Below are 10,555 nucleotides of genomic sequence, written 5' to 3' on the forward strand. Positions count from 1 at the left end.
TAGTTTCCCACTGCCTTGCCATGCTGAGGTTGTCAGTATCAGTGACTAATGTCCATCTGGGTTATGAGACTGTACCTTATCAAGGACAGCATCAGAGCTCTGCATGCACTAGAGAAACACTTTGGTGTCAGACATGGTTTGTGGTGTGAAGTAGTCACCTTTATTACAGTCTAAAGACCTCAGCAAGCTTCTCAAGCCTCTCCTTTTACCTTTGCTCACACAAAGCTGGCTCCTTTCTATGCAGAATGCCCCAACAGAATAACCTTTCCCATCCCAAGATTAATTAAAATGTCATATTTTCATTATGAGAGTTTTATATGTTTTATTCAGCTTTTTATAACTTGCTCTTTTTTCTTGGCCCTTCACTCTGATGGAGGAAATTTGGAACGACAGGATAGCAGATCCAACACAACTTGTTCTCTGTGCAGAGCACGTTTATCTTGCAATTCAAAAGTAGACCTAAGGAAAACAACAGAATTAATTGCTTAACAAAGTAAGATTTTCTTTTCTTTAGTGGTATTGTAGCCCATGAGTGAGAGGTTCTGGCTGCTCTACAGAGCTGCCCCTCTATGGAGCAGCCGGATCTGTTGATAAAGACATACTCTTGAAATAGTCCTTAAATTCATGGGCTCATGTCTCAGGGTTACTCCATAGTGATTCAATCTTTCTGATTTTACACACACAAAATTCAACAACTCCAGACCCCCCACAAGGTCTTGGTTTCAACAGAGCAGAACAGGAATAATTTTAAAAAGTTTAGTGGTAATCAAACATAATTTTTCACTCAATTTATCCAATGCAACAGGAGAGCCAAGGCCCTCCAAAAATTTACTCTGCATCTAATCACTCATCCACACAGGAATTTGGATTCTGGATGACTGGAAATATATCAACAGCTTTTATGCACAGAGAAGAGCTCTATCTTCTCCAAGAAACTATATACAGAGTATCCATGGAATAAGCTTTGGGAGCTATTTTACTATAAAAATATAGATTTTTAAGCGCACACTTATAGATACTAGAACCTGTAAAAGGGTATTGGTACATGATACAGGCTAATTTTCACAGGGCAGACATCATTTATGTTCAGCGTCTTTCTAGGCAAATCACTGGCTTTTAGCCAAGTAAATTTTTTTAAACACAAGAAAAATGAAATCACTTACTGGAACTAATCTACTGATTCATTTGTGGTCACTTTCACTGCTGAATCCAACGTCCAGGCAACAAGTGACTCCTTTTCCTGAGCTGGTCAGGATTACAAGATGCCAGAGAAAGCCAGGTTCTGCAGAGCTGTGTGGGAAGGGACCACAAGTGGTTGGTGAGGAGCTCACTGGGGAGTTGGGCTGGACCCTGCTGAAGGAAGGGTCCTTTATTTATCCCAACTCTCATCAAAATACAAAACTTTGGATACAATACACAAACATACACAAAAGATAAACTAATTTTTTAAGTAACGTTTACTTATCTAGTACAAAATAATTTTGTTGCATACATTTCAGAAATCCTAAATAAGTTTTTACTGTAAAAATTACTGCAACACACAACTAAGATAACCTGGTCTTTATTCCTTTGTTTTCTTTTTTCTCTTCTTTAGGAAAACAAAATCAAAGGCCAGAGTGCAGTGTAAGGGGTAGTGGTATGCAATGCTATACAGTAAGTTGGTTTACAGAAAACATCGATGTGGCTTTGAAAAGCACAGCAGTTGCAGCTTTACATCCCTCAGAAGGTATAAGTGCCATGCCATGACTGTGGATTGGTCTAGGCTATCTAGTTCTTCCAGCCACGATTTCAAGAGTCATTACACAAAATCTCTGCCTTGTCTCACTGTGTAATGCTGTTTTTCCTTCTCCTTCCTAGTGAATTCACCAGTAACATTATGTGAAGCATGGCTTTGATGTGGTAACAAAACCTCTATTAAGGGAGAATTTTTATGTTGCTCTTTTTTTTTTTTTTATTCAAAATTGGGCAGCTAAGATGTTGCAAACAATATTATTTGCCCACTACCATTTTGCTATACTGCTAGCAACTGCCCATCAATATGTAGATATAATAAAAAAGTGTCAGCTTAATTTTTTCTTAAACACCAAAGCAATGCATAGTAACTTACTCTAGTGACCTCATGGGAGAAGTAATTCATGGCTACATGCCACTTAAATTTCTTGCAGTTTCTCCTTGCCCCCTCTGTATGTTCACATTTGACTTCGAGGCTCTAGTTAACATTGTTGTGACTAAAAATCATCTAGTGTTTCCTATCTGTGTACAAACAAATTTACATTAAAAAATGGTGCATTTAATAAAGAAAGTATGTAAAGATCTCGTCTATCACTTTTTATTTGAAGTGTTTTGCTTTTATTCCTGTTCAAAAATACAGTATACAATCTTACTGCAAACATCTTTGGGCTACATAGGAGTTTTTTGTATATGGTAGATATTTTTTGTAGATTGCAGGTTTGTATATTTTGTGAGCTACTTCACCACCAACTTGTGCATGAACTGCAAGCAGAAGTAGATCAGGCAAGGTTCCAAGTGCTTCATCCACAACACTGTCTTTCTAATGGAAATGTGGAGGAATGCATCAGCAAGAGTCTCTAAGAAAACTTAGGTTTCTTTGGTCAGGCTCTGATGTACTCATGTAGTGCTGACAATAGCCTTAATTCTGAGTGTTTCTCCAAACACCTTGAACCACTTCATCAGAGTACTGGTTTTGGCTCTGTCCCTTGAATGATCTCTTTTAACCAGATTGTGGTGGGTCTGTGGGAGTGAGCAGCTCCTACACACACTCTTCTCTCCACAGCCAAAAGAAGGGGAAACAAGGAACAGCCATGATATGTTTTCAACCACAACACTTGCTGTTTGCTATCATTACAACCATTATATGACTCAGTGCTGGTTCCAGCTTGCTCTATAAATGATATCACAGAAGCACCAGTGGGTGTTTCACTGAGGAGGCATTGCACTGTTGCTGATGAATATCTGACTACTACTTTCAACATGATAGGGAAAACCAGATAAATCCTACTCTGAAATGGAAATCAATTCTCGGGATCATCTGAACATTTCTTCAGCCTTCCACCCCTTCTCCTTTCTAAAGATGACTTTTTTTTCACAAGTCTGCTTTACATAAGTATTTTACAGATACCTTTACCTGTATTTTGGTTTACAACCATGTCATTCTTGCTGCTCCCCCTTTTCTGGTGCATGTGTGTGTGCTTTTGTTACTTGCATTGTATAAGGTGCCTTGGGATATTCGCATCCTGTGCATTGTGTGGCATTGTGTTGAATAGGAGGTACAGAAATTAAAAGCAGGTCTCCTCCTACCCACATATGCCTTTTCTTTGCAGGTTTTCCTGGAAGTTTTGTGTGGGGAGGGAAGGGAAGAGGTAAAATATGACTTGGCTGAGGCTGCCGGATGCTGAATCAGCTGCAATAGCTTCACGTTTTCCTTTCTTTTAAAATAAGGGGTACAGTTTTCAAAAATGCCATCTGACTTCTCTACAGGCCCTACTCAGTCCATCACTTTTCAGTAAGTCACTTTTTAAAAACGGTGCATGTGCTTCTAAGTCACACATCTTTGGAGAACATCTTTATAATGCCTTACTCCCAGGTCTAGAAGCCAGATGCTCTGGGATTACAAGGACCTGGTGCAGCTGCTGCAGATTACAGCAGTGCTCACAATCAGCCACAAATAGTTTTCCCCTCCCCAAAATGTTCTTTGCAGAAAATGGAGACAGCCATACTCACTAACTCAAAAAAAATATATCACAGCCTAAATGCCAAACCACACAACTTTTTGAAGCATAGTTTTGTTCCACTGCACTGGTCTGGTTAAAGAAGCTGATGCCTAGAGTGCTGGCTCCTTGCTGCTCACCCCTGCACACACTGGCACAGATTGCCCTGATCAGGTTGTTCAGCGAGGGTGTGGTGATGCAAAAGTCAATGATCAGGGGAGCACTTCACGAGTGAAGCAAACAAGAAGTGTGGCATCAAAATCCTTCAAGCCCCAGAGACACCTCTTTTCAGAAGGCTTACACATCCTAAAGTTACAGACAAACGAAATCAGGCATTGGTAAGAGGCTAATAGCAGCTCTCTGGAAGTGTGCAATCTCTTTTTTTGTCAGTATTTTGTTTTCACAGCATCCCTAACTTTAATAGAAATGAGGACTTTGATGCCTTCTAGTTAAAGGACCCATGGCCCTACAGCACACAGCCACATACATGTTGCTCATCCCTCCCAAGGCTGCTTCCCTGTTGTGCACTATCTCACGCAGATAAAGGTTCATTGCGTCCTGCTTGCCACTGCGATTGAGTGCTTGAAACCTCAGCAAAAGAGCAGAGGAAAATGGAGTGCTAATGAGACCTGTGCCCTCCAAGCTGTGCAAGTAAAAGGACTGGCACATGACAAACAATGCTTTTGCATTCAAAGGTGAGAAAAGTGATTGTCAATCGCTGTTTCTCTTTTTTCTCCTTTGCAAAAATGTGTATATATTCACCTGTGATAGCTAGCATTGCAGGTCTTGAGGGCTGGTTTTATACGCTTTCCTAAAGGTTATTAATTCTTCCTACACTGTTCCCAGTTAAACAGAATACCTTATAATATAACTTCCTCATTAACATCAAGAGCTGTGATTATACAGTTGTGTTACCAAGGGCTTCAAAGACATGAAGCCTAAATATAATCTTACAGTACCTTGTTACAATACAAAGCACATCCTCTAATACATTTTTTTTGTTTGCATAAAATGCAGCACAATAATGGTTCACTTGACCTTTGCCTCCCTGTATAGTTCATTTTAACATTGTTTGAGGAGCACAGAGTTTGCATTTTGCAGGGCACAGGTGCTCTGCCCCACACTGAAGGCTGAGGCTCAGCCTGGCGGTGTGGTGCACCACTGCTCCCCGCCAGCAGCTGGACTCAGGGGATTGCTTTTGTGGTCCACCAGGAATTTCCTGTGATAGAATATCAGAAACCTACTGGTGACTAGTAGGAGGTGACTTCAGAGGGCAAAAGTTCTCTCCCTACAATAAACATTCTCAGCGCCGCTGTGGAGATTTCCTACTCAGACCTGACAGCCGCCAGCGACTTGTCATCTCGACAGAGAATGGCTCAGAGAAGGGATCATGGTTGTTTGTAAAGGTTTGCCACTTTAAAAGGAAAGCTGCACCCCCACTGCCATTTAATTGATACCTCCTGAGAAAACAAAGAAATCAAATTATTACATGATAATTTAAAAAAATCCCAAGAATATTGACTGAAAAGGCTTAAAAAAATATACAAATCCACAGTCAAAGACAGAGTATGCTGGTATCTATATACACATACAGTCCATAAATACCATATATCCTGCTATATACCATATGTCCTGGTACCTATCACATATACCATATATACTGGTATGTATAGGTACCATGGCACACATGTGGTCAGAGAGCTAACACAACAATTAGGAGAACATCATACTCTCTCCATACACAGGTTTCCTTGGGAAAAAACCCACAGGTATATTCTGCCACTAGATCTTTTGTGGGGCACTGCAAGATTTGGAGGATCCAAGTAGTAAATCTGACCCTGACCCAATTCCCTTGGCTAACATTACTAACAGGACTGTTGGGGGCACTAGATTCATTTGGCTGGCTAAAATATCGTGCAACTGGGCAGACTGCAGTGAAGTTTACTGACTGAAATAGCTTTGGGGAAACAATACATTAATTTCCTGTGGAAAATGCATCTATTAAAATGGAGACAAGCCTTGGCTGAGTCCAATATGGTAAAAAAGTGGGCTGTAAAGCTTAGAAGAAAATACAGCTCAGTGTTGGCTTGAAAGTAGAAAAGTGATGCAAAGTAATATTATCATAAGAATCAGGACCACACAAGGGTCCTCCTTGGGAGAGGAGGGAGAGAGAGCAAAGATTTCCAGAAGGCACCTATAAGCTGTCTCACTAACTTCTCCACATGCTACAGCACTTAGGCACAATGCCTGCTGCCATGGCCTTCACCATGTACTTTCTGAGGCTTCCAGTCCACTGGGGCAAAATTTGACCCAAACCAATGCTGATTTATTTTGCTTCTGAAATCTCATCATTAGCTAGTGGCCATTTCCACAGGTGAGTCCTCCTAAGGGCTGGATAGAAAGAACATAGCATCTCTCACTTTGGCTTGCTCTTGTACATCAAGAAGAAGAAAGGAGAAAAAGGCAGCAAGAAACCTGTAAGAATACTCTGCAACACTGGAGATATTTGGTGCTGCACTCCTTGATTGCTGTTCCTGAAGTACTTCTATATTCATTGGCTTTTGCACAGAAATCACTGCCCAGCCTGCTCAGAGTAGTTTGTGCCTGTAGGCAGAGGAGTGAGGACCAGGGAATCACCACTTCAGCTCCTTTAAGCATTGCAATGGAGAGGGACCAAGTCCTGCTTTTAAGAGTTGTTTTTCTATATGATCAGACAAACTTTTCTTTTTCCCCCAGCCACATACAACCTATAAAGCAGCATGATTTCCACAAGAGCTCTGACCATTCCATCTTGGAGGGATTAATTCAAAGAAATAACATCTGCCTTACCCCACAGTCTATTAATGATGCACTGGGAGATGAGACCACAGTGTACTCACCAAACTTTTAGTGGCAAATAGATGTTAGTGCTGAGGGAAGACTAAATCCATCTGTCAAGTACTTCTTTTTTTTTGTGATCAAGGCTGATAGTTTTAGTCTCAGTGACTGGATTTTCAGTCAGTCACTATGTACTCAGGAGGAAGAAACCAGTTTGGTTAGCTTTTTTCTGTTTCTCTGCAAGCAGAACACTGTATTCCATTTCTGTGGACCGTGACATCCCATGGCACATTAAAAGCCTTATTCAAACCACAAGACAGCCATATTTTACACTCAGCAGGAGACTCCAGGAAGAAGTATGAGGCCAGGGTTATTCTGACTCTGGACACCTTGTCAAACTGGGAGTTAGGAACAAAGTTTAGGACATTCTCTACCAGTTCATGTGATCGTGAAAGAAAAAAGTGTAAGATTGCCTCAGTACAGATTTTCTTTATGCTACAAGAGACTGCATAGAGGAAGGTTTAAATTCAGAAGTAGTTTAACCTGCCCTTGTGCTTTTGTTCTAAGTTTCCATCCATTGTGAAACATGGCAAAACCTGTGGAAACACTAACGACAGGTCTGAAATAAACAGGATTTTGTTTTCTTGTCCACACTTGAACAGAGAAATTAAACAGAAAGGTCTCAGCTTAGTTCATAGACCAAGTTCACTGCTATCTGGGAACTCCTATCATGGGCCATGTTTCATGCACTGACCTACAGTTTTAACTCAAAACCATAAGAAATTGGGCATGTAGTGGGACATCTTGAGAAGTCCTTTATTAGTCTGCTCAGCATTTTATTCTGATTGATCTTTTCAAAGAGATGACAGGAACTTTAGGAATCACTTCTGCCTTCTGAAACAATAAACTGCATTTATTGAACTCTACAGCAAAAATTTCAGGCATTGCTCATCACATAAACGCAGAGTACATCATGTTTCCTATGGCTATCCAGTCATAACAGGCTGGAAAAGGGATTTCTCTATCAGACATATATGTGCAGCAGAAGTGCCCTGCTCTCACTTTTTGTGATTCTCAAACTGACTACTTTTTGCTTGGGTCCACAGAAAGGGACATTACTTGATTATAGGGTGAAAAGTATCCCTTTCTGTAGGATATTTAGAGTGCCATGTTACAAACGTGGACTGCACTGCATATCACAAAATTGGTTTTCCATAACACTTGGGATATGGAAATGAACATGAAAATACTGTGTATTTGTATTGTATCTGGTTTCCTAAGAGTACTTGTTCCAAGATTTGACTGCTTGGTGCTGTTTTCCCATCTGGAAGACCAAATCTCAGCGCACGTTCAGTTCTGTAATTTGTAAGCAGAGTGCAAGAAGAGTAAGTTTACTTCCACTAAACAGTAACTTCATAAGCAGCTCAGTGGAGCTGTTTGGAGAGTGATGTAGCTTGATATAATTCTGGGCCCCTTGAAATCCAGTCCAAACAAACACATCATGCTTAATGAATACTTTCTATCACCGTTTAAATCTATGAAGAGAAATAAAAGGTGTCTTTACAAGAGACCTTTGCTTATTGTACTGCTAATACTTCTTTTCCTGGCAATCTTAAAAGGTTCAGCACCACTTCATTATCTCGGTGTAATGAGAGTATTCATCTTACCATTGCTGCCTTACAGATATCCTCAAGGATTGAAGCTTTTAACACCAGGAAATGTAATGGTAATAGAGTGGCACCTTTCCACACTATCTTTCAAAACTCTCCTTTCCTTCCCCCAGAGCTGTTGCCTCATTAATCTCCACGCGTGACTGAAAGCGTTAAAAGCCTTCACGAGCAATTCATTGCAAAAAGACGTCTGGGGACATTTCCCATCGTTTTAAACAGCTCACTCTGCTGTGGTGCAAGACACATTTTGAAGTATTCCTGCTTCGGAGCACCCCCCGAGACCTCTTCTCTCAAATGTGAGACTTTTAATCCCAGTGCCTGACCCAGACACGGAGCCCGCAGCTCGCCCGGCGCTCGCAGCCGTGCCCGACCCGGCTCGGGGCGCCCGGGGGAACATCTCCCCCCAGCGGCCAATGCGCCGCTGTCCCTCTTCCAAGGGTTTGCACATTAATTCTGAGAAAAAAACCCAACCAAACAAAACCAAATAAACAAATCCCCCCACCAAAAAAAACAACCAAAAACCAAACAACAAAACAAAAACAAACACAAAAAACGAAACAACCCCTCACTTCAGCCTTAATTGTAATATCTTGTAAGGCAGTGGAGGTGATGGGTGCATCCCTCACTGTATAACTGTGTGCATCTTCCTGCTGATAGTGACCGATGCTGCTGTACTCACAAAGCTCTGCAGATTACATACGTGACTGGCAAAGCTATTCCAAGTGAATTAAAAACTAATTCAACCCTGTAAACTGAATTTTTTCAGCCTGCTTTGTTACAGCTTTTTACCCATCTCCACTCTGCATATTTTGTCACTTGCCATTCCTAAACAAGGACGACAGATTTTGTTAATTAGTGTCAGAAAAAAACCACATATCAACCACCATATCCAACAATGGCACAAACCCTACAGGGATGAAAAAACGTGTCTGCAAACTGGAGACAGTTACTGCTACCTTTCTTCCGTGGCCTTTGTGGCTGTGGGAGATGCCTGCTCAGCCCCAGCCCTCACAGGGCAGCTGACACCTCGCAATGCTGTTGTTTTAGCAATGAGCACATTTTGGTGGGTAGATCCCCTTGGGAGATGCTGGGAAGTACCAGCCAACCTCTTTCTTAAGCAGTGAAACACATTGAACCTGATGGCCCCATGCGCAGCTGAGTTAGTTACCTTCTTGTTTTCTTCTGAGTCACACAAGCAGGTGCGTTCTCCCAGTTCCAGCCAGAGCAGAAAAGGAGCTGGTTCCTCTCCCAAAGAAGTCTAGTAACAAAGAAACAAAGATACTTTTTAGGCAATTTGAAAATGATCCACATCTGCAAAATCAGTTTATGCAAAATATTATTCTTCATGGTTATCTGAGTAATCAATAAAAGTAACCACCAAGTCATGCATGGTATAAGTTAAGATAATTGTTCATCTCACGGAAATTTAGGAAATTATTTTGTTAAGGAGACTCTTCTCCTAGGCTGATAACAGCTTCCAATATCTTTTATTCTCTTTATTGTTTGTGCTTTACATCTATTTGTTCTGACACAGACCAACAAAATCTGTTTCCTTTGTTTAGAAGTGGCAAGTGAAAAAAAATAGCAGAGTGTAAGTGGAAACAAAACTGGAACAAAGCAGCATATAAATATTCAACTTACAGAGCTGAATTTTTGCTAAGTACACTTGGAATGGTTTTGAAATTTTTAGGCCTGTAGATGTGAAAATAGAAGGTAACAGTCCTAAATTTTCCAGCCTTGAAGGGCTGTTAAGTTTGTATAAATCACACAACAACTGAAAGGACTGTTCTTACTACTGTTACAAGCAGTATTATCACTGTTGTGACTGAAGAATGTTTCTATTTTAGTTCTGACAGGATATTTTGTGGATTCGATTTCATCCTTTCCCTCTCCAGTCAGTACCCTTGTGTTTATCTTTCCAACAGTGCCAGAGACAGGAGACATGTGCCCTCACCCATGACTTACAAGCAGCACCTCTGTTGAAGCCTGGCTTCTCCAGCTGAATTCTGGGATCTAGGTTTGCTGGTGTCTAGTGATAAGAAAAGAATTCATCTTCTAAGTCACCATCTATGAGGGCACAAGTCTCCTCTCTTAGTCTTCCTGCTTGTCTTCACACGGCTTGTGGGACCTTTCCCTCTTTGACAGTTCCACTCCTCTGTAAAGCAGAGCTGAAACAGTTCAAAAGGTTTCAGAAAAAATGTCGAGGGATCCAAATGAATACACAGGCAGGCAAGTGTGTGCTGCTGCACAACACTTCTTTCCTTAGGAAATCAGGCTAAAACACAGGAAAACTTGACTGTAGCATTCCCTGAACCCAATTAAGGAAATCAGCTTCTGACT

General features: G+C 41.0%; 1 long non-coding RNA gene across 1 annotated transcript; it reads right to left on the reverse strand.

The window, feature by feature from the left end:
- Nucleotides 1-316: 316 nt before the first annotated feature.
- LOC116795649 lies at nucleotides 317-4,928 on the reverse strand. The gene is made up of 3 exons (XR_004360118.1): nucleotides 4,688-4,928; nucleotides 1,164-1,350; nucleotides 317-459 (listed from the first exon to the last, which is right to left on the reverse strand). It is a non-coding gene; the product is annotated as an uncharacterized LOC116795649 (long non-coding RNA).
- Between the last annotated feature and the right edge of the window lie 5,627 nt (nucleotides 4,929-10,555).

This window comes from Chiroxiphia lanceolata, chromosome 1, assembly GCF_009829145.1.
Source record: "Chiroxiphia lanceolata isolate bChiLan1 chromosome 1, bChiLan1.pri, whole genome shotgun sequence".
In the NCBI taxonomy this organism is placed as follows: Eukaryota; Metazoa; Chordata; class Aves; order Passeriformes; family Pipridae; genus Chiroxiphia; species Chiroxiphia lanceolata.